The sequence below is a fragment of the Stegodyphus dumicola genome, chromosome 7 (genome assembly GCF_044657685.1).
Source record: "Stegodyphus dumicola isolate Sdum_Otavi_A_Nest chromosome 7, ASM4465768v1".
Classification (NCBI taxonomy): Eukaryota; Metazoa; Arthropoda; class Arachnida; order Araneae; family Eresidae; genus Stegodyphus; species Stegodyphus dumicola.
The window spans coordinates 112979970-113003563 of NC_140774.1; the positions used below are offsets into that span (position 1 = coordinate 112979970).

The following is a 23594-nucleotide window of genomic DNA, read 5'->3' on the forward strand; positions in this document are numbered from 1 at the left end:
GTCAAAAGACATACAAATCCTGACAAATTTAACTTCTAATGTATGTGAAGCACACTCAATTTATTATGTCCTGAAACGAGGCCAAGGCATGCTACTTGTGCTATTATGCAAAGTATGCTATGCATGCTGTTATTGAAAATTTGCGTAAATCGGCTGATTTTAATCTGTACTCATGGGCAAAAATAAAACTTTCGGTGTAAGAATGATTTTTCAAATCATAAAATGTTTGAAATGCATATTTCGTGTTTTATTTTTCTGATTGAATAAAATCGCAAATTTTTCAACTTACAAAAGTGCATTATTTGAGTTTTAAATAAAAACTCAATGAATTTTTTTTCTTGTGAGGAAAAGTATAAATAAAAATCTCTCTTTTTTTTTTAACTCTTTAGAAACGTAAGTGAACATTTTCGACTCAAAATCATGCAAAGAAATTTTTTTCGACTTTGTAACATAAAATTATGTCTTTTTTCCTTACAGTTTAAATTAACATGCATTAAAATAAAAGTGGAGATCTTCTCTTTAAAAAATTAAAGCGAAATGTTTTATACTGAAACAAAATCGAAGTGTTTAAGTCTTTTAAAAAATACATTGAATGTTTTTTGTCTAAGAAAAATTTTAAATAAAAATTTTCCAATTTTCTCTTTATTCTTTTATATCATATTTATTTTTAATTTCAGGAATTCGCCTTACTAGTAATAACACAATAACGACACATATCGCAGTCCAATCGAGATAGCGGTTAACGAGGCTGACTGTCGTACTGAAATACCTGGATTCGAATCCCGATGAAGGCCTGGATGTTTGTAAATGTATAGTGTCTGTGTAGCAAGGGTGGATTCTAAATCTGTGGCGAGCCGAAATTCCTCATAAGAGATTGGTGGTAGAGGAAGAGGGATGTGAGATCATTGGACCCGTCCCCCCCGGAGGGCACTTTAACCAAATTATGGACGGAACTGATCAAATTCGTACTGTCGCCTGTATGATACTCAAGGCTCTTGCCAATAAAAAGTGCAACTTTGCACTCTTTGCCACGATAAATTTCGTGAATTTGTTCTGATGTTACTGTCAGACAAGTGAGATAAGTCACAACAACAACAACAAAACACACATATGAAGTTAAAATTGATTTATAGTTGAGCCATCCATTTCTTCGAGTGTATATGACATTTAATTTGTTATAAACATCATGCATAGTAGGTAAACTTAATTCTTTTAACACAGCATGAAATACCCTAAATAATTTTAAAAAAACAGAGTAAACAGTTTTGCTCAGTAACGGTTCTTTTTCTTCTTTCTTAAAAATGATTGATAAGAGTTACAACATGAGTCCTTAGAATGACTTGAGCATGATAAATGAGCTCACCTCGAGTCGAATTATGCTCGTTCACATGATTATATACGTCTCTTGCTTCGAACTTGCATTTTAAAATAACCACATTCTCGACATCTTTCTCTAATGTGTCTTCCGCACGAAATTCTTCTTTTTTCAGGCGTTTTTTCTTTTTCTTAATTTATCTGCTATATCAACGATTGGTGGTAACTGATAGGTAAATGAGTTTCAGTTTTTCTAATTGGTGCTGTGAACAGTTTGAAAGTTTGAACACAAATGAGAGAAAAGAATATTTGGCATTTTAAAGTTCAAACGAGGCGCCCACAAGCTGCGGTTCTTTTCACAATATGAAAAATTCTTCATATGTAAATAAAGGCAGACTATTCGTTGATATAAGTCACCAAAGGGGGGAGTTTACGGATTAATCATTACAGTGGTTAACAAGTGGTTGCAAAAATGTAAAGTAATGATACATTACAGTTTCGACTCTTTGTGATCTGAAAAGGTCAAATCTCATTGTTTCTCCAGCCGAACATTGATCTATAAGTTCTTCATGCTTTTGAACTTATCGAGCTGGTGAATGGGGATGGAGAAAGACAGACCATCCACGTTGATTTCTCCTTCAAAGAGCTTGTAATAGCAAATTCTGCGTGCATGTTCATGACCCCCCGACAGGGTGAAGGGTCGCCAAGACGCTCCCCGTAAGACTTTTGTGATCTCCATTCTGTAAATTTAGAACATCCTTCCTGCTGGCTAAGGCTTTCGGTAGAAGTATGTAGGAGAATGCAGCTAAAGGCTTGCAAAGAGCGGTCTTGAGCTCGAGATGTTGGTCAGTCTAGCACCCATCTTGAATCTTTTCTTATAAACGTTTCCAAGGAACTCAACCTGGAAAATAAAGTATTTTATGAGTGAAAATGATAATAATGTAAATTTTGATCAGTGTATATAAAATTAATTTGATATACATCCTTATCTATTCAGTAGCTGCCTACGTGTCAGGCACTTCTCCCGTGTTGTAGTACTACATTTTAATCGAAAATAAGGGATGCATGTCTGCTCCTCCGTCTCCGTTCCTGATTATGTTCACTCAAGTATTGAGATATCATTTAATATCCTGAAGTTGTGAGGCGGCTCCTCGAATCTTGTCCACTACTTCAGTTTTTGAAGACTCTAAAACACTTGCAAGTCTTTGTTGGTGGATTCACTGCGATAAATGACCAGACCAGGTATAAAATGTACCAAGGTACCAATGTTGGTGTACTCATGTAAACATTCGTGAAGGGTCATTTAGGAGGAGCCATGGCAGCGGGGAGAGCTTGTCGTTTCACTGAAGGATTCTGTCAGGCTGCGGTTGTTTAGCATGAAATTTCATGTGGTTAAACCTCTAAGGGGCAAGGTCGTATATAATACGACCTAGAATGATTTTTGTGGCATCTGTAAGAACGTATATATACGTGATATTAAAATATGTCAAAAAATTAAGGCAATATATCAAAAGTACACAAATCCAGGTATGAAATACCAGGAATGTTTTTACATTAAAATCAAAAAAATAATTTGTTCTCATAGTAGTTTTGGGAAATTTGTGCTTTCTTAGCGAAGACCCTGGCCACTCAGAGGGTTAAATTTAACGGAGCTCTGAAAGATCTTTTGGCAGATGTAGCAAATATATTTATTTATTGAATGCTGAGTCTTTACATGATGAGTTAGATTGGTGCTTAGAGTGAATCTTTTCCAACACGTGTGTGCATAAAAATTATCTTCAAATCTATAATCTAGATTTTAGCTCCTAAAACCGCCGAAATCCGTAATAGCAATCACTTGATTATCTAGAGGCATATCGTCATGCTCAAATGCATATTCAGGATCCATCTAAAAATAGTGTATACAAAATATATGCATTATCCCTTACAAATTCTGAAACATGGAATTTTTGTAAAAGAAAGACACTTACTTTGTTTTGTTTGTGAGCAGCGTCATCCTTTAAAAGTGTAAGCTCGGATGTACGTTCCATCTGCAAAAATTAAGAAAAAATAATGTCTATGAAATGTTATTAACCAAAAGATAAAATATTCTTATTAACAGAATTTGAGGTGTAGATATTAAAGAAAAATTATATAAAAGAGCTAGTGTTTATATAAAAAAATATCTTACTTGCCGATCTGCTGCTTTAATTAGATCATCCTGAAAATGAAGCAGGAGGAATACGAATACTGCTTTTAAGAAGATAAACAAAAACGCCAGCCTGTAGGCGAAATATCAAACTGGAAACCATTGAAAACTGAAACTAGAAAAATTGAAAATGAATGAATCGATCACTGAAAAAAATTTAAATGAATAATCGTTGAGTAGTTGTAAAAAATCAGCGCAAATAGTAAAGTAAAAAATCTTGAATAGTAAAAAAACGTACATATATGCAAACATAAGTAGCGAAATATAATTCTTGCGAAAATAAGTAGAAACTTGATTAAACAGGTGAGAACAAGCTACGTTAAATATACTAGAAAACAAGAACAAAAACAAACAAAGTCGAGTCTGGGAAAAGCTGAGACTCGAACTCTTCAATGTGCGAGCTGCAGTAGAGCATTATACCGTGGCCTTCGAGAAACAAGCGCGCGTGTTAGAGCCTATATCATGTCAGGGAAGTGCAATGATAGTATAGGATACCGGACATCCCTTGCAGAAGCACTTCATTCTCCCAGTATATTTAATTTTTTTTAATTGCTTATTCTACTGCATCCATTTAAAACACCATATACTTTATAGCTCTTCAAAAATTTAGCATTTTGCTAATGTGTGAAGTTTAATTTAAAAAACGCCATGGCAATTTAAAAAAAAAAGTAATTTTAATTTTATAAGCAACAGGTGTAACAATATTGTTTTCAAGTTTTGTTTATGTATTTTTTAAATTATTACAAATATTAATTACAATTTTCACAACAATTTTGAAAATGTGACAAAAAACATTTAAAACATTTAAAAAAAAAGGCTAATGTGAAACACGCAAATTTGAATTTTTAAACGAGAAACATTATTATCTTTAAAACTATAATGAAAAGTGCATTAACAATAAAACTGAAATAAATTAAATATTACAAATCAATTGATGCTATATGATTAATACATAATGCTGTGCATTATGATTAATATATAATCATAATGCACAGTTTCAGCAATACATGAAAGAAAATTTGCTACACATTAACTAATCCTGTAGTATTATGCACTTCATTATTTGTTTACTTTTATTTTTCCTACTTTACTATTGTTCCTACTTACAAGCCTTCTTTTAGAGTTTCTATAAGAGTTACATGTAGCCGAATAGAAACTCCTTCAATTTAAAAGCTCTTTCTGTTCCATAACGCAATAGCTTCTAAATCCATAGCGCAATAGCAGTCCATCAGATGCATTCCAGGTAATGAGATCTTGATATTTTGTATCACTTAATCGTATAAATACTTTATGAGAGGATAATAATACCAGATTCAACTAATTGGGTTTGCACAGTGCTGTTAGACTTTCTATCAGTTATCACGCTCGATTAACCAGTACTATTTAAATTTAGGTAAAACATTGAAATAAGCATATCTATTATACAGAAAATATTCATTTTCCTAAAATCTTTAATTTATTTGTCAGTCGTGGTCACAAAGTTTTTATTAAAGTTAGGGTAAAAAATTAGGTTAGGGAAACATATTTCTGTAGTTCATACTTCTCAATATTTCATTCTATCGAATTATTAATCGGAGACTTGACATAGTTCGGTCCTATATGTTGCTAATTCTGCAATAATATTAGGCGTTTTTGTTATCGGATACGGGGTCTTGATTGAGTATCTTTTGAAAGCGAAATTATTATTACATAGGTTATTTATATGAAACTCAGAAGTTAAAGAAGACTTAAAGATGCAATTATATGCATCTGCCATTTTCCCACGTGCACAGGTTTCTATAGTAGAAATATTTCTCGAACGAAAATATCAGTAAAGGACCGCGACAATTGGTAACGATTGGTGTTGTTTTCATTTTTGATGCTTGAGGTCACAATTTGTATTTCTTGCGATGAGTTTGAGAATGCGATGATGTCATCTACAATTCTCAATGCAGCCGTCAGCCGTCGGGTATATTAATTGCCTGGCTAACTGTTTTATATGCAATTTTCCCAAGCGTTATTCTGATGCTCCTTGCAGGACCGCTCGAAAGGCTGCCAGTTCGCTATTGGAATACGCTATTTTGGAAATTCATGTGTCCATTCAGCTAAATGAAATTTAATTAATTTAAGATACACCGCAAAACTAACTTTTTCTTGATTTTAAATCCGTTTGCAGATCAGATAGGTATTCGGTTTCTAGTTGTCTTTCACATCTATGGAATTTAATTATATTGTCCGGAAATGTTGGATGTTTATTATATGCCATGATTAGCTTTCGTACTAACTTGGGATGAAAGTTTGACCTCTGCAACTTCTGTATTCTAACTGTTGTTTCAATTGCATAATCCTGGTGACTATAGCTTCTGTTTCTGCACTAATGTTAACAAGAGTTGTACTTGCTAGAGTATTAAGTATACGTTAGACATCGAAAGGCTTTGGTAACTTGCAACACGAAAGGTCTCTTTAAATTTCACGAATTAGAATTCTCGCTTTTCATGCATTCATGGATAACACCTATACTGCTGCAAAATACGTGATCATTTTGGTTCAAGCCGATATTCGAGTTCTGTCTTTGTGTGTGCTTATGTGTGTCAAGCATGGCGTGATCAATACTTACAATGGCATTCCTGATTCTCCTCTTCAGCTCTGCAGTGTTTGACACTTTCGAAAGGTAAAATATGTCTTTAACATAGTCCAACAGAAAGAAGTCCAAAGAGGTTATATCAGACGAACTTGCTGGCCATGAAATGAGTCCATTTGATATTTGATATTATGAAAATCTAATTTAATTAAATAATTGTATCTCCGCATTTGATATTATGAAATAATAAATCTCCGCATTTGATATTATGAAAATCTAATTTAATTAAATAATTGTAAATTAAAATGAAATTCTCGTCTTCCAAGGATACAATGTGAATTTACAGTAGCCTTGCAATTTTTTAAATAGTATGTCGAAGACAGAAACATCAATCTAACTGAATAAAATAATTAATTTTAATATTTATTAGGGAAAGGAGTTATTTATAAATCTCCGCATTTTAGTTTTCTTATTATTTATTTATTAACTTATTTAACTTAATTTGTCTGGAATTTTTTTAAAAACCAGAATCACAAAGAACATTTTTAGTCTTTCCAATTCAAGTTTATTTCAGTACTTAGTTCTTAAACACGATCAAATCAAAATAGGAGGTTATTTATAAATCTCCGCATTTTAGTTTTCTTTAACTTAATTTGTCTGGAATTTTTTTAAAACCAGAATCACAAAGAACATTTTTAGTCTTTCCAATTCAAGTTTATTTCAGTACTTAGTTCTTAAACACGATCAAATCAAAATAGATTTTATTGTACGCTAAATAATTTCGTTTAAAATATGATGGAACAGAAGAAAGGTTAAGTATACTGCTCTGTGGAATTTAGTGCAATAAATTAATATGCTAATTTGACAAACAGTTGACATTTGAGCCAGTTAAAGACATCGGACGTAAGAAAAGGTTTACGCCGGAATAAGGCTAAGTGGGAAGCGTTTATTTACTTGCAACCTGCTTCGTTTCCCCTCCTGTGTGGGGAAAAGAAATTTCGGCTCAAGGTCCACTATTTTCCAGATTTTACCTCGCGACTAAAATTCCACTGACTAAAAGGGCACCAAACCGTCCACGTCATATACATTTTTTTCTCACAGCCTTTTTTGAGATAAAAAGGACTTGGTTTTTAACAGAACGTTTTTAGGTAAAATTTATTCAGGTTTTACCTAAAAACGTTCTGTTAAAATATAGGCCAATAATCTTGGCAGTAATAATCTGGAGCAAACTATCTAGAAATCTAATACAGCATAAAAAGATTAAGCATAAATATGTTTAACGTATTGTTTACATATTAAATGCTCTTCCCTCAGCAAAGAGTTGTTTGTAGTCTTTTCCCTCATTACTTGATGTAATTGTGCTTGGAAAAATCCAATAAAGCTCCGAGATACAATTACAATATCCTTTTGGTTTTCAGCGACACGATTACGTAATTATAGCGGGAAAAAACGGAGCGTATGGCAAAGGGAGACAGTCAATACCAACCAGCCAAATAGATTACCTGTCGCAAGTCTTCTCCATTAATCAGCATCAAGTTCGCAGTCCTTCATTAATTGTCTTTCCGCAAAGTCTCTGCTTATGAAATCTTTCGACGCTAATAATAAGCTCTGTAGCCTTTCATCATTTATTTTCGGACAAGTCCTTTCCACCTCCAATTTTTTCCCCCATATCATGCTGAAAAATAATCATTAAATAAGCTAGAGAAATCAGGAAAGAAATAACATGGTGTTTAATCATATTCGAAACCTTCTGGTAAAAATATGTCCGGTCTTAGTTTTACAAGCGGTTCGAGCAGAACTATATTTCATCTTTCAGTCATAAATCATATGGCACAGTCACGCGCACGAGAGAAGAAAAAGAAGGGAAAAGGAAGAGAAGAAAAAAAGATATGCCAAGGGGTGAGGGAGAGACCCCAATGCTGGACTCGAATCCGTACATATATATTTTTATCCTTGACAGGCAATTTCTTACTGTTCTTTTCATTCCGTATCTAAAATACATTCTTGGAGAGAGAACCCTATATCATTCTTCGTTTCTGTTCATTTTTTGAAGATGTATAAATATCTGCCTTTGCCTTTTGCGTATAATAGCGGCAACAACACTAAAAATGAAGCAAAGGGAAAAAAATACAGATGATATATATTCGAAAAGACGGTTTTCATAAAAGGAAAACTGGCGAATGGGGAGAAAACCAAGAAAATAATAATCGGCAAAAGTAATAATAATGATAAAAAAATTTCTCGTCGCAAATATTCTTTACATGTTAAAAAAAAATGGGGAAAAATATTCCACATATGCCATGCAGTAGCACTACAAATCATACATCGCATTAAACGGGATGGGGGGGGGAGAAATGGAATAATAAATTACTTCAATAGATGGCGCTTCAGTCGTTCTCGTCGTGGGAATCCGTGTGAGTCGAGTGAAAAGGAGACTGCAGGGGGGTATTGTTAACACTCGAACGGCAAAGGGCTCCTGAAGGAAGGTGGGGTGGTTCTAATAATAGCAAAGGAAGGCGAATCTGGCAAGATTGATGACCGTTGGTCTGCCCAGATAAATAAGAAGGCGGAGGACACGCGATGGTCACTTGCGACGATTACTTTTGACGAATGAGGGAAGAAATATTTGGCTGTTTATCGCACAGAAAGAAATTCACATGAAATATAAAATAAGTCTCTTAAAAGGTTTTTTCCCCCTTCCTCTTGAATAATTTTGCTATCATGAACTTCTTAGCTTATGATGAAAAATTACTTCATCGAGCATTCCAAAGCTCATGAACGTATCTGTATGATTTCGTAAAATTGCACCTATTTTTTTTTTTTTTTTCATAAAGTTGTTCGACGTATATTTAGTTATGATCTATGAAAATTTTAACAAAGTATTTTAACTTGTACTTAAACAGAGTATTAGATTCTAAATAAATGCTCTACGTCTTTCAAAAAACATAAAATACAAATAATTGAGTATATAATAAAGAAGAGAGTTTGGAGATTAAAAAATAAAAAAAAATCACAATAGCGCCGAAATTAACGAATAAATTGAATTTTGCACCCTATTTATGCCAAATCTTCCACAGGTTACTATTTTCATCTTCTCGCAGATAGCGAGACAAAACTTTTTACTTTATTTTTAGGCTTAAATTATCTCCAAGATTCGTCACTCGAAGAAAGTAATTATTAAGTCTAAACTATGTTGTATACTCAAAAATGATTTTGTATCCTCCATATTGTAATGGAAAATTAAATAAAGAGATTTCAGTTCACTGCCTTGATGTTAAACAGTTTGAATTCCAATGATATTTTTTTTTTAAACAGAAGGCATTTCCCCCTCAACCATTTAAAATTTAGACTGTCTATAGTTTATACTATAAACATATAAAACTATTATTAAGAATGGGAAAAGATTATTATCGATCTGTTGGTTATCGATCCAGAAAAAGGCGATTTCATGGCAAAAAGTCTGACAATTTTAATGAAAATGAGAACGTATCTGCATCTGAGAAAAAAATAAAATTGGAAACTTCACAGAGCAAGTATGAAATTGATTCTTCTCTGGAAAATAATTTTCAAGGTTGCAGATTTATAGATATTTGTTTAATGCTCCAAGAACTTAAAAATTATCTTTGTTGCAAAATTTGTCACTCAGAAATTGAAATAATAGAAAGTAAAGTAACTAGGATATCATCAACAATGTCCATCAATAGTACAAAATGCTCGCAAATTAACGAATTTAAGACATCACGTATGATTGGTGTGAAGCAGAATCAGTGTGAAGTAAATTTAAGAATTGTGTATGCAATGAGATGCATAGGTCAAGGCCTAGCAGGTTGGAAAGATTTTGCAGCATTATGGATTTCCCTGCTCCACTATCTCAAAAATCTTATGACAAAGCTGTGAAGAGAATTGGACAAACAGCAGCTACAGTTTCTAAAATTTCAATGAAGGAAGCTGCTTTGGAAGAAATATCATTATCTGATAATTCTGAAAATATTACTGTTTCGGGTGATGGTACCTGGAAAACAAGAGGCTACAGCTCCAAAATTGGCGTATGTACTCTAATCGGATCAGAGAGTGGAAAAGTTATTGATGTTGAAGTGCTAACTTCTTTTTGTAAAGGTTGCGACAGAAATGTAGCTTCTCATGACTGCGTAAAAAACCATGAAGGCTCGGCTGGAAAAATGGAAATCATTGGAATGCTACGCATGTTTCAGCATTCAATAGAGGAGAGAAATGTGCGTTACTCAAAATATCTTGGCGATGGAGACTCAAAAACATTTTTAGAAATCAGCAAAGACAAGCCATATGGTCAAGAAGTGACTGTAGAAAAACTGGAATGCATTTGCCATATTCAAAAAAGGATGGGCACCAGACTCAGAAGGTTAAAAGCTGATATGAGGACAAAAAAAAATGTGCTGATGGTAAACCACTTTCAGGTAAAGGACGGTTAACAGACAAGCTAATTGAGCAACTGACTAATTATTATGGCAATGCGATACGAGAAAATAGTGGATCTTTACAAAACATGCGAAAAGCAGTGTGGGCAGTATAGTGTCACACAAGATCCACTGATGACGAGCCCATGCACTTTTTCTGTCCTGAAGGAGATAAGTCATGGTGCATGTTCCAAAAGCACGAAGCTTTAGAAGATTCCAATAAAGGAATTTTTCATCATAAAAAGACTGTATCTTCTGCTGTAATGGACTGTATAAAAAGGGTTTTACAGACTTATCTGAACCAAAGCTTTTAAAGCGGTGTTTAAAAGGAAAAACGAATCCAAATGAATCCTTAAATTCTATGATTTGGAAATTTTGTCCGAAAACTTCTGGGTGTGGTGTAAAATTTGCCAAAATGGCTGTTGATGAAGCTGTGGTAGCTTTTAATGAAGGTAATAAGGGTCGCCTAGATGTAATGAGAGAAATGGATGTCACCCCAGGTCATAATGCAACTACAGGTGCATTTGTTGCTGATAAATGAAGGATTCTCGCAGCTGAAAAGAAACCCTGTTTAATGACAAAAGAGGCCAGGAGAGCTAAGCGAATGTCCCCAAAAAATGCTAATGCATTATTATCTGATAAAGAAGGAAATATTTATGAAGCAGGTGGACACTAGCAAGGGAAAAAAAATTATTGATGGAATTTTCTGAAATTGCACATATATGTTAAAAATACCTATATGCATAGAATGAATTAACATGAAAGTGATTTTTATTTTTTTTGTTTTGTTTTGATCCATATTAGTAAAAAAAAAAAAAGGTAAGTAAATTAAAATTCAATAGTTTTCTCAATTTTAAAAATATTAATTATGAATATAATTGTAATTCCTTAATTCATTCTATAGCCAATATGTTTAGCTTTATTTTGAGTCAAAAATCGAAAGTGTAACTACATTTTATTTAAAGATATCTTACGGACAGTAATATGCTATTATGTTTCATTTTCGATATACAATCAAGATTTAAAATTTAATTAAAAAAATTCTCAACTTAAACTTCCCACTTAACTTGTTTTTATATCTGCATGTTTTTATTTATATGTAGCATAAATTATATGACTGTGTGGTTAATATCCTGTATATGAGGCCATTTCAAACATTAGTAAAAAAATTGGAGAAAAGTGAGCTTGAAAGGTCCTTACCCCCCTTAAAGTTAATACTGTTTTGTTTTACATATTTTTTACCGTATACACGTCTAGTTATCGGACACTTGCTCCGTAAACAGCCGTCGAAAAAGGCAAAGCATCAGCCATTTATATGTGTTTTATCACTGATAACGTTTGCTTTTGCACTGTGTGCACCACAGCGGGCGACCGATGTAACACATAAGAACGGAAGGAAGAAAAGAGACACACAAAGAATTCCAAAGTTTACTCGGATGTTGAAACCACAATCTTGACTTCGGACCAGCAATAACTTACAATTTTGTCCGGAGCAGCGATGATTTACAAATGCATGTGAAATAAATAATTTTCATCTAGGTAAAATAGCGTTATAAAACAATTGCTATGTAACATTTGTTTTATTATTACTTTCCCCTTAAACATTCCGTGCCCAAAATAAAACTTAGCATTTCACATTATGAAAAACTAGTTGTAGTGGCAATAAGGAAAAAAATCAGGTAGTAAAGTAACTAACATTCTAGGCTTCATTCAAATGCCACTAGCTTCGAATTACTGTTTAAGTGTTCACAGCTGTTCAGAATTCATTTTGGTTGAGGAAATCCGATCTAATTTGCTCTTCTGTACAGAAAATAAAATACACTGAATCTAATTATAGAGTCATTAACTGAAGCAAAAAATTGAATCTAATTATGTGGTCATTAATCATCCAGGAAAAAGATGATCTTATCGATATGCCTCGTTTTATTCTTTCAGCTATGAATTGCCCCGTGCTGCTACGATATTTTAGTTTACAAGATGCACTTTCAGGAAGCGAAAAACATGAGAAAGAATTCTCTTGTTCTGTTTAATAATAACGAGAAATAGCTGACGTTTTAGGTTAGAAACTGAGTATAACACTTCAACCTAATTTATAAACTTAGAGATAACAAATTGTTTTTAATTCTTCTGAAAAATTCAGCTTAAATTTCGAATTCTGCTATCATCGAACAATGAAAAATAATAATTCGCAAACAAATACTGCCGTTATTTCTTCGCATATTTTTTATAGCTCTTTAGATTCTGAAATTTTTTTTAATATTTGCTTAATTTTCTCGTTCTAACTCCAAAATGTTTTTTAAATGGATTCGTCCACATAGTGATTGTTTTCGTGTTATTAACAAACACTCGCAAACTGCCTATCTAAAGCCAATTAAACAAAAATCTTAAATTCAATAAATTTTACCGGAGAAAAAAGCACATTTCTGTTTGTGCGTTTTAGAAAATTGTAAATAGAAATGAATTCCTATTTTATAATGTCAGACAGAAAATGCAGTGTATTTTTTTCATTTTAAACATTTTTTTTTTAATTTTAAAATATAATTTTGTGCAAAAGGTTACTTTCTTATTTTATTTAACTAAATATCTTAATAAAATTGTTGGATGAATTTTCAATTTGTTTCAAACTTCATCATCAACAAACAACTATAAATATAGACGTATAAAAACATTATATTAGTAATTACTGCTTCAGATTGAAATTTACAAATAAAGAGAACAACAAACTAAATTCCCGCTTCTTTCCTACCGAAAAAAAAAATAATATTTCAATAATAGCAAACTATTAACATAAGAACCTTTGTCCTATACCTAAAGCACTTTTTATCACAACAATAAGTGCAAAATTAACTCAGCTTCAGAAAGAAACAGGAGCGACGCGCACCTGGTCTAGATTACTCTCTTTCTCTAAGAATAGATTTTCTCTATTTAAACTCATTTCATTTACATTTCATTTCAAGAAGCAATCAAGTGCAGAAAAGATTCAAGACAAGAAATAACGTGTTATTTATATTTAAATAACATGTTGTAAATAATCTTTACATATATAATTATTTTTTCCCTTAAAACAACGGTTGAAAGCCTCTAAGCATAACCGAACATTTAAAATTATATAGCTTTAATATATGTTATCTATTAAATTTAATTTATGTTATGGTACATAAACAGTTACCGCCTTGTAGGATAAATATCTTCAGTTTTTTAACGCACATCTATCACATTCTTTTGCGTGCAAAAGTTTCTTTTGCTCCTTAAAATTGCACGGTGCTTTTATATTTAATTCATAACAGGTCCTTTATCTGCCCTTTTTATGGAGGAAAGCGTATCATTAACTAATCATTGAAGGCTGAAAAATGTTGCTGCAGGTCCAAGTGCCCAGAATGCATTCGTCTGGAATGGTGAAACCCACTAATTACTAAACAGCCTTAGCTGTATCACAGAACGTGGTGACAGTCGTCCCCAGAGGGCGACCTAATTATAAGCACGAGAAAGAGGTGATTCTGTTCCATTTCTGATAAAGAACTCCCTGTAGAACAATTCAGAAGCTCACCTAGCTCTTTTACTCTACCTCTGACCTCCCGAGAGAACTTTCTGCTCGACTTCATTGTAAGCACCCACATGCCGACATTTGCAAACAGTCATGCTTTTTCCGAGATAGCCAAGTAGCTGAGATAGCTGAATACTTGATGTTCCATCTACGTTCGATCCCAAGCAAACGGGAGACTGCAGGGTTTGTTTTCGATTTTTTCTCCATGTGTTACTTGAGCACGAGGCAGTTTTTTTATAGAGTCCTTCACAAAGGCATCCTTCCTCTTAGGCAGATACTTGGCGTATTCGAATAACTGAACTGAATACAGGCTCAAGGCTGTGGGAGTTTGTTTTCCTACTATCACTCCAAAGGAGTGGGAAAGCTGGAAAATTAAAATTAAGCATCCCGTGAAGTCAAAATTTTCTATGCGATAGTGTTCTAATGTTGCGCAATTTAGTTATCTGACTTTCTCCAGCACAGTCCTGGGCTTTGAATATAGTTGCAGGTTGGTGTATTAACGCTCTTCCACCTTCATAATTATTAACCTGAAGCGATTTAACAGGTTCAAATAATTCTTACTCACGGTTATTTACAAATAAAATAACCTTCATGTAATCCTCTTTAAATTTTTGCACGAAAGCGGAGACATCGTTACGAAAATGGCGCAAGTTAAATCACCTTATATTTATCTCGCCTCTTCTACGACTGTTACTAAATTACAGAAAAATGTGAGAATAAAAGTCTTCGTAAATTTTGATATCAAGTGTAATTTGCGAGAAACATCTCATTGCAAAGCTAGGGAAGGAAAAAAAAAATAACTGTGATTCTCACTTTAAATTATTCAACCGTAACAACTATTCCCAATATGCCGATTAAAGGTCACGCCTGCGTTCCCTCTGAACAATATTTTAATAATTTCGTTGGACTTAAAAGCAACGGGGCCGTCAAATCTCAGCAGATCACTTAAGTCCTTCTCTCCCTCACTTACTAATTAGTGGTCCGACGCTTAGATGAGCAAACTCGCATAAAGTGAAACGTAATCGAGAGTAATTTTCGGCCAGGATTCTCGAATTACTCGCTGTCTGTGGACAGCGACTGGACATAAAGGCTAATTACCGCCAAAGTCACGCGCTCTGTCGTTTAGTGCATTGGACTTCACGTGACGACGTCACGGTTGGAGTCGCCCCATAGAATTAAGCGGAAGTGGATGCTGAGGGGATACTTTGAAAATCTTGAAACTCATTATAATAAACGCAGAGCCGTAACTAGGCTTGCCAGATTGCTCCTTCAATTTCTTGGCTGTCTCGCCAGAATACATTTCAAGCCGAGGAAAAGAGTTTTCTGCTTTGCTTAGTAATGGGTTAGCAGAGTCATCAAGAGTTACTCGTCCATGGCTCTTAACGCTGATTGAGAAAGCGTCATCTTTTAAGTTCCCTCGTAAATGCTTAAAACTATTATTTAAAGTAAATTGCTTTAATATAAACTAGATATAGCTTTTACTAAACGCAATATTTTGAAGCATTTAAGACTAATAAAAGGTAATTGGTAATGGTTTCTTAATAGTGTTATTTATTATAAATTCTTGTTTTAAATATTCATTCTTGAATAAAAAATTTTGATTAACGCTGGCATATTAAAAAAAATCCTTTTTTAAAAAAATTATTTATTTTAATTCTCCACATTTTTATAGCATTAACTCGAGATGTTCTTGATACATAAAATAATTTTTCTGATCATGCTTTTATTTCTGATGACGTTATTATTTATTTATTTATTCCGATGACGTTATTTTTTATTTTCTTTCTGATGACGTTAATTTTTATGTATATTTTGGCATTTTCAGCTAAAAAGTTTTAGGATCGAATGAGACAAAGCACAGTTTTAATGAACAGAAGAAGTAACAGAAGAGGTAAGAATAAATTTAAGCTAATATATATTACATATTGTAATATTAGCTTATAAGTTTACTATTATTTTTCAGTAAACAGTTATTTTGTGACTTTGGATTTTTATTGTCATTTCTTCCTTTCGTTTCGTCATCGGAATGCGAATTAGTCTGATTATTTAAGCTGAGGTTGTTAGATTCTAAGAGAGAGCGTGTTTCTATGTGCGCGCACATTACGTTTTTCCCAGTTCTGATAGCTTGAATTTCTCGGCTTTGCATTATTTGCTGAATAACTACGCCGGTTAGGTTTGTGAAGCAACTTTGCGTTATGTTGCATTGTTCAGCCTTGGCTAATAGACATTGTTTTTAATACTGAATTTGATCTCTCCAAATTGGGACGGAATCTTAAGTTAGTTGGTTCAAGAATACTTGTGGTACTATGGAGGTACTATACTCAATCTGTATAGTACTGTGGTACTATACTCAATTACTTGTGGTACTATGGAGGTACTGGACTAGCTTTTACCTGTACCTGTTGTTCTAAGTTGGTAAGCCCACGTATCACCAAAATAATATATCAAATTGTAATGCAAAAATATGACATATGGTTCAGCAATCTGGGCTATTCCAATGATGGAGAGAAAGAAAAGGATCCTTACTGCAGTGGAAAGGCTATTCACATTCAATGTAACAAGAGGCTTCCGAACAATATCAAGTATTGTACTTAATAACCTAGCAGGCACAATACCACTTCATCTGCAATCCATCAAGTAAGCAATATGCACAATAGCACTTAATCAGAACATCAGCTACAAAAATATTATGTATAACAGCAGAAGAATAGGAAAAATCCCCTCATCCATTTAACAGACATTATGCAGAACCTCACACCGAAATAAAGCCAGATAACACCTCAAAATTAAATGGAATAGATACCTAAAAGATGAAAATAATTTCTATCAAGCTGAACTATCTGCAATTAAAGAGGCGATAGAAATATATATAAAGAATAACATCCAGCAGTTAAATATCAATATTGATAAGACAGTCTGCTATCCTTGCTACACGTAATCCAGACAATTAATCACCCATCGCACAAGAAATTAAGTAACTTTCCAAGAATACGTACAACCTATAAATCAACATCTTCCGGATCAAAGTCACAGTGACATTGCCAGAAATGGCCCGGCTGATGCCTTAGCTAAAGACGGCGCCCTCAATCAAGAAACCATTTTCACCATTTCTAAACTGCCCAAATCATACTTCCACCAACTTTAAAAGAAGAAATTTATTCAAATATGGCAAGATAAATGGAATAAAGCTACAACAAGCCGCAGAACTGTTCAATTTGTCTGCAAAGTGTTACTGCCCAAATCATACTTCCACCAACTTTAAAAGAAGAAATTTATTCAAATATGGCAAGATAAATGGAATAAAGCTACAACAAGCCGCAGAACTGTTCAATTTGTCTGCAAAGTGTTACTCTATTTCTGATTTTGCAGAGTGCTAAAATAATGGCTGTTAGTTTGAAGCTTTAATTTGATTTTCAAATTCTTCCAGCTCATGAAAAGATTAAAAGCGAATGTGAAATCAATTAAAGTAATTCTTCGAATAACAAATGTTGGATACACTACAGTAACAAAAATCAGAGTAAGTTGCATAAATTAGCAGTAGTTTTAGAGGTTGATTAGGGCTTTTGAAATTAGTCTAAAATTTTTTGCAACTTACGTTGATTCTTGTTGCCTAGTCCCTTAAACAAGTTACTCGTTTTTTTGGCTCTATTAGCAAATTAATTCCTTACTTTAAGAGCAAATAAGATGATTTCTTATAAAAATGGTCGCACTTTAGAATTTATGATTTCTTACAATACCAAATTCAAAAATAATAACTTCTATGTTGAGAAAATGAAATTTTAGAAATTTCTATTCAAAAACTTAAACAACTTGTCTGCTTTTAGCAATATTTTTAAACCGTCAAAAAGTTTCAATTGAAGAAACCGCACGTAATTACACGAAAATACATTTTTTTTTCCACAGTTTTTTATGGGGTTCAAATAAAATTGTTTAAGTTTGACAGTTTCATAAAACATATGTTATCAAAGTTGTAATCGTTCGAAAGTCTGCCTTATTCAGTTCATTTCGTATATTTAGGATAAATTGTCTATCATTGGTCATTCAGGAGACATTCCATCGTGCGATCAACATTTTAAAGCAGTCTATATATAATATATTCATATATAAACAAGTAAAATACATTTTAATGTAGAATAGCAGGTACGTATATGACATTAATCCTTTCCAAATCTTTGGACATATATCAAATTGGACGCATATCAAACGAAATTTACCAGCAAAAAGAAAAGGAAAATAATTAATTCGTTCTTATAAAAAATTCTATTGTTATTATAACAGTGTTTAATTAAAAATACAAATGGAATGGGTATAATGTATGGTACGTAAACAAAACACAGTACATGATAGTGTACATAAATGTTTTTTGCTATCCAAATCCACAACAATTTTTTAGCATACTCTAATGTCTTTGATCTTTGCTTGGTAATCGGTTGCTCTTTCTTTGCAACATTATCCAGCTTAATAACGTCTTTGTTTTTACAAACATAGACACCATCGTACTCGGCAATAACCATGTCCCAGATGCGTATGCTGTCTTCATACTTTCCAACAATCTCTTTCTCTACCTCCATGGTGATTCTAAAAATTTCTTCGTTGCTTGACTCTTCGCATTAACTTTCCTGAAACTCACTACTCGAGAAAATACAAAATCACCTGAAAATTCAGAGCGGGTTGTTTACTGTTTAGTAGCCTCAGGAGTACTGGCGCTAATGTGCAGTCGAACATTGTCCCCAAAGAAGTAAACACGTGTAGTGCGCACAGCCGTGAGTCATCGCATTCGAGTCGTATTCCAAACAAATATCGTTTACCAAATAAAATGCTTGGCCAACAACCAGCACGTATATCAAGTCGGACGTCTTTTAAAGTGGACGCATACTGGAGTTGTATTCCTTCCTGTACATGGTAGTTTATGGAAAACAAAATGTTGTAAATTTTAAAAACAGTATATAGAGAAAAGAAAAAGAAAGAAATAACTACATATTTGGATCAATCTACGGAAAAGGAAACTCAGTGAAAAATGCCAACATTTTATCTTTTTACTCTGAAAAATCTCATGTCATGTTTTTATATCTAATTCCTAGCTAGTAAGTTCAGCTGTTGAACAGTATTTCATTATAAAACAAAACATTAACGAATTTCTTAATTATTTTCAGTTTCTACATGTTACCTAAATACAAGTGTCTTTCCAGTTATAGTCGTGAACTGAAAGTTGATGTAAATTAATTCCCATAAAAACTCAAAAATATTAGTATTAACTATCTGTTATGAAAATATTAATTTCCACTAAAATATCTCTCCTCGACAAAAGAAAAGAAAAGAGGTGATATAAATATAAGGATTGCAAATAATATCGAATGTAATGTTTATAACTTTTCTTTCTTGTATAAATAAACTAGTTTTTAATGATATTCTGGCATTCAAAGAGAATGGGAAGAAAAAGCAAACCCACTGGGAATATGTGACTAGTTCTTACCAAAGAATAAAGTATTAAATAAGAAATTATTCATTATCAATTTAGTTGTAATGAAGATTTTATTTTAAATTATTTAACTAGAAATCTTATTTTTCAACTGCTGTTGTGAAATTTATTTGATGAGTCATATTTTCATTATTTGTTCAGAAAAGTCTCTTAAAGAGAAATTCATTCTAAAATGAAGCAAATGAAACCTCAAATAATAATTTTTTATATTTCATGAAATATTAAGATTAAAGATTCAAATGTATCCCAGATATCAGTCGCTTAACTTGTGAAAACTTTTGAGTAACAATATATCAAAATTAAAGTTTTATTGCTTAATGGGAAACACATTACCTTTCACTATGATAATTTAACTAAAAAACCAATAGCAAACTACACTGATCAAAACAATTAGGGGATGTTATGAGTTCGATTATATGAAATAACCATATAATCGACCACTTTTTTTAACAAAAATTAAATAGAAGATGTTATAAAGGAAAATTATAACTTTTACAATGTTGAGAATATGCAAATTTTGCTTATTACATCAAAACTATGCGTTTTAAAGAAAGAGTGAAAAGCTACCTGCAGTATTTCTTCTGTAACAGGTGATTAAATACAATTGACATGAGTTGAATGCTTTTTAACAATGAATACGATGTTTCAGCAAGATGGCTTAGCTGAATCGGTAGCCTAGAGGGCCATCGATTGTTTAGAGGAGGGTCAAACGCAACCCGCTGTAGCGGAAACGTTAGGAATTTCTCAAAGATTAATTTCCAGACTATGGAAACGGTTTTCGGAAACTGGAAATGTTCGACGAAGACTGAAAAACGATCGTACGCCTGCAACAATAAAAAATGAGGATCAGCATTTAACACTAATGGCCACAACAAGTCTCACTATGAACTCCAATCTCTTGCTACAAGAGAAACCTCACTATGAACGCCACACTCTTCCAACAGCACCTTCAGAGGGCTAACTGCATCAGAGTTTCAGCCCAAACTGTTTGAAACTATCTATACCATGTGGGTTTGTATGCTGAAGGATCTATTTTTTATATTTCGTTTACACAGGACCAACGTGCTGCCCACAAAAAGTGGGCACGGGAGCATCTCAGGGAGCATCTGGAAATGAGATGTAGAGCAACGTGCTTTTCATGGAAGAGTTCTGCTTTAGTGTGAAACCTGCCAACAGGTGAATTCACATCTGCAGAGAACATGTTATACGCAATGGTCCTGTATTTGTACATGAAATAATCTGATTAGGCGGAGTGATGGTTTGGTCTGATGTTTTTGTCAATGGCTTCACCGATCGGCTCATTATCACGAATGGAGTACTAAAGGCTCACCGATATAGTGATGATATCCTCAGACCTATTGGGGTCCCAAAGGCTGCAGCAATCTAGGGTGAATTTCTTCTCATGGATGATGATTCGGCCAGGCCACATCGTAGTCATCTATGGACAATTTCTTTTTCGACGAAGGGATCCTTCGAATGAATTGACCAGATATGAACCCAATAGAACACGTCTGGAACATTTTAGAGAGAAGGGTTGCTAGACGCTTATCACCATCAGAAACAATTCAGCAGTTTGAAAACTCTCTTCTACAGAAGTGGGAGAGAATACCGCAGTTCCTCATTGATTCCATGCCTCGTAGGTGTAAGACATTGCTTTTGGTCAGGGAAAACCCTACCCCTTATTGAAACTCATTTGTATCCAAGAAATTACATTTTATTTTATTTGTAGAATATGCACAAATTGCTCATTTTTTGTGTACCACAAATGTCATCAATAAAATTTAATTATTTCTTGTTCGTTGCTTCTTTTTCTTTCTCCTTTCTAACATCACGTATACATCATATATCAGTCATCAAAATATTTCCTCATCCGCAGTTTATACCTGAAAGCATAATATCCCTTAATTGTTTTTAACAATGCATTTGTCTGGCTAAAGCTGCATTTCGGAAAGATATTTCTAAGGCAGAACTGGCCAGTTTCTTGGCATTTATGGCCTAGTTTATGCATTGGCTTACGGGTAGCACAATATATCTTGTTTAATAAATACTTGGAGTAATAGATTAATACTTAGAGCATAGATTTTTTATAAGACTGCCTTTGTATTTGTTTCATATTCTTTTGTAAGCAATCTCGTTTATAAAAAATAATGAGACAAAGTACAGGAATAATCATACAAAAAATTTCAAACTGCGAGTTTCGATATATTTTCAATCATAGATTCTGAGGTTGAAAAAATGAATATGAGTTAATAACACGATGGGTATTTCTAGAATGCATCAGATTAGTCAAAGTTAATCTTCAAGAATTAATATTTATTATCTGTTCAAGAACTCCAAAAATGGTCAATGGCCATCGGTGCAGTCTTTTGCTGACACCTCTCCGTCTTCATACTGAGTAAAGTGCATTCAGATTTACATCTGCTTCGACGTATATAAAGCACAGTTTTCGTGTATTTCCTTCGTAGCAGAGTTTTAGAAATGTCTGTTTCCTCTGCTGGTTAAATAGTTGTTTAATAAAGTGTATTATAATTTTGAGAAAATGCACGAAATATCTATGCATCAACAATTTTGCTATGAGTAATAATAATAAATTTTGTTGATCGTGTTGACTTTTGCGTCTAGCAACAATTTAGGTACAAATAAATGAATATCTCCTCGAATAATAAAGTAAACGACATAGCTTTCACGAAATTAAAAAATATATCTATTAAAACTCCTTTTAAAAAATTATATACTTACATGCTTTGTAAATTGGAGCTGTAATGTGCATATTTCAGATATATTTAAAAAAAGTACTTAATATTGCATCGTATGCAAGTCAGAAATTAACTCGATCTTAATAAGCATGGCATCAGGATCGCAAAATTTATCAACATCCCTTAATGTACACTTATCTCCATAATATAGAAAAGCTAAATCTACACTATAACTCAGAATCTAACGATTTTATAACATGCATTTCTAGATCCAAAGCTTATTTGTATACCAATACTTTATCGTATATTGAAAAAAGCGCAGTCGAGATTGCAACGCTGGTCATTTGCTTAAAAAATGTAGTATCAACATCAAACACTGCTCGGGATAAAGATGAGCAATGTACAGGCATTATCCAATCTTGTTAAAACAGAAGAATGAGAATCGAAAAGCTGCATAAATATTAAACGCAATGAATAATTTATAGACACTCTCATTTTATCGATTTAGATAAGAATTTTTTTCTGATTAAAATATATGAGTAATTTTATTTCTGAGCTCTGCTTACGCATTGTTTTCAAAGCTTCAAAAATTTGATAGTGTAGAGAAAATTTCCTTAATCAACTTAATTTATTTACTGAAATACTTGAAGCAAATTTCACATATAATCGATATTTATTTAATTAATATTATGTAAATATAGCATAGATTTGTATATTTTTTGTCAAATAATTGTCAGATCTGTATTAACTAGCATAAAGATGTGATCTAAGTATCAGGCATAATGTTATTAGAATATGTCCGAAAAGTGTTCCAAATCACGAATTTACGAACACGAAGTTTAGGGACACGTCCTGTCTCACATCGTTATTAAAGTGTAAGTAACGCTGTCTAGAAAATGAAAGGAGACATTAATGAGAGTTTAGAATTTAAATGGAATAATAATTTATGTATGCTGTAATCTGCAAAGCATACAATTTGTACGGAATTTAGGTTAATTTTTGTATATACGCATAAATACAATTTAATATGTATTGTGAATTTGAGACGGCAATAAAAAGCAAAAATTCTTATGGATGTCCTTCTTTCAGAAACACACTACGAAAATTCTATTCTAAGCAGATTTTCGTCCTTATCCGAAAAATAACGGTATTAGTCGTAACACTGCATAAAATTATGATATATATATATATATATATATATATATATATATATATAGGGTGATTAACAAACTGAATCCATCAAATTTTTAAAAACTGTGGAAATTTCAAAATGGATGTTAATGACAAAATGTTTCAATGGATGACATCCATTTACAGTTTATGCTGTTAACATTAGAAACCGATTGTTTTGTCAAAATGGAGTTTTTTAAAATGAATTTT

At 32.9% G+C, this 23594-nt stretch overlaps 1 long non-coding RNA gene across 1 annotated transcript in view; it reads right to left on the reverse strand.

The window, feature by feature from the left end:
• Window positions 1-1121: 1121 nt before the first annotated feature.
• Window positions 1122-23594, reverse strand: part of LOC118197070 (uncharacterized) — a 115924-nt gene continuing 93451 nt past the window's right edge. The window contains exons 2-4 of the long non-coding RNA XR_004759504.2: window positions 3485-3617; window positions 3285-3344; window positions 1122-2215 (exon numbers count right to left, since the gene is read on the reverse strand). This is a non-coding gene — a long non-coding RNA (uncharacterized LOC118197070). The remainder of the gene's footprint in view (window positions 2216-3284; window positions 3345-3484; window positions 3618-23594) is intronic.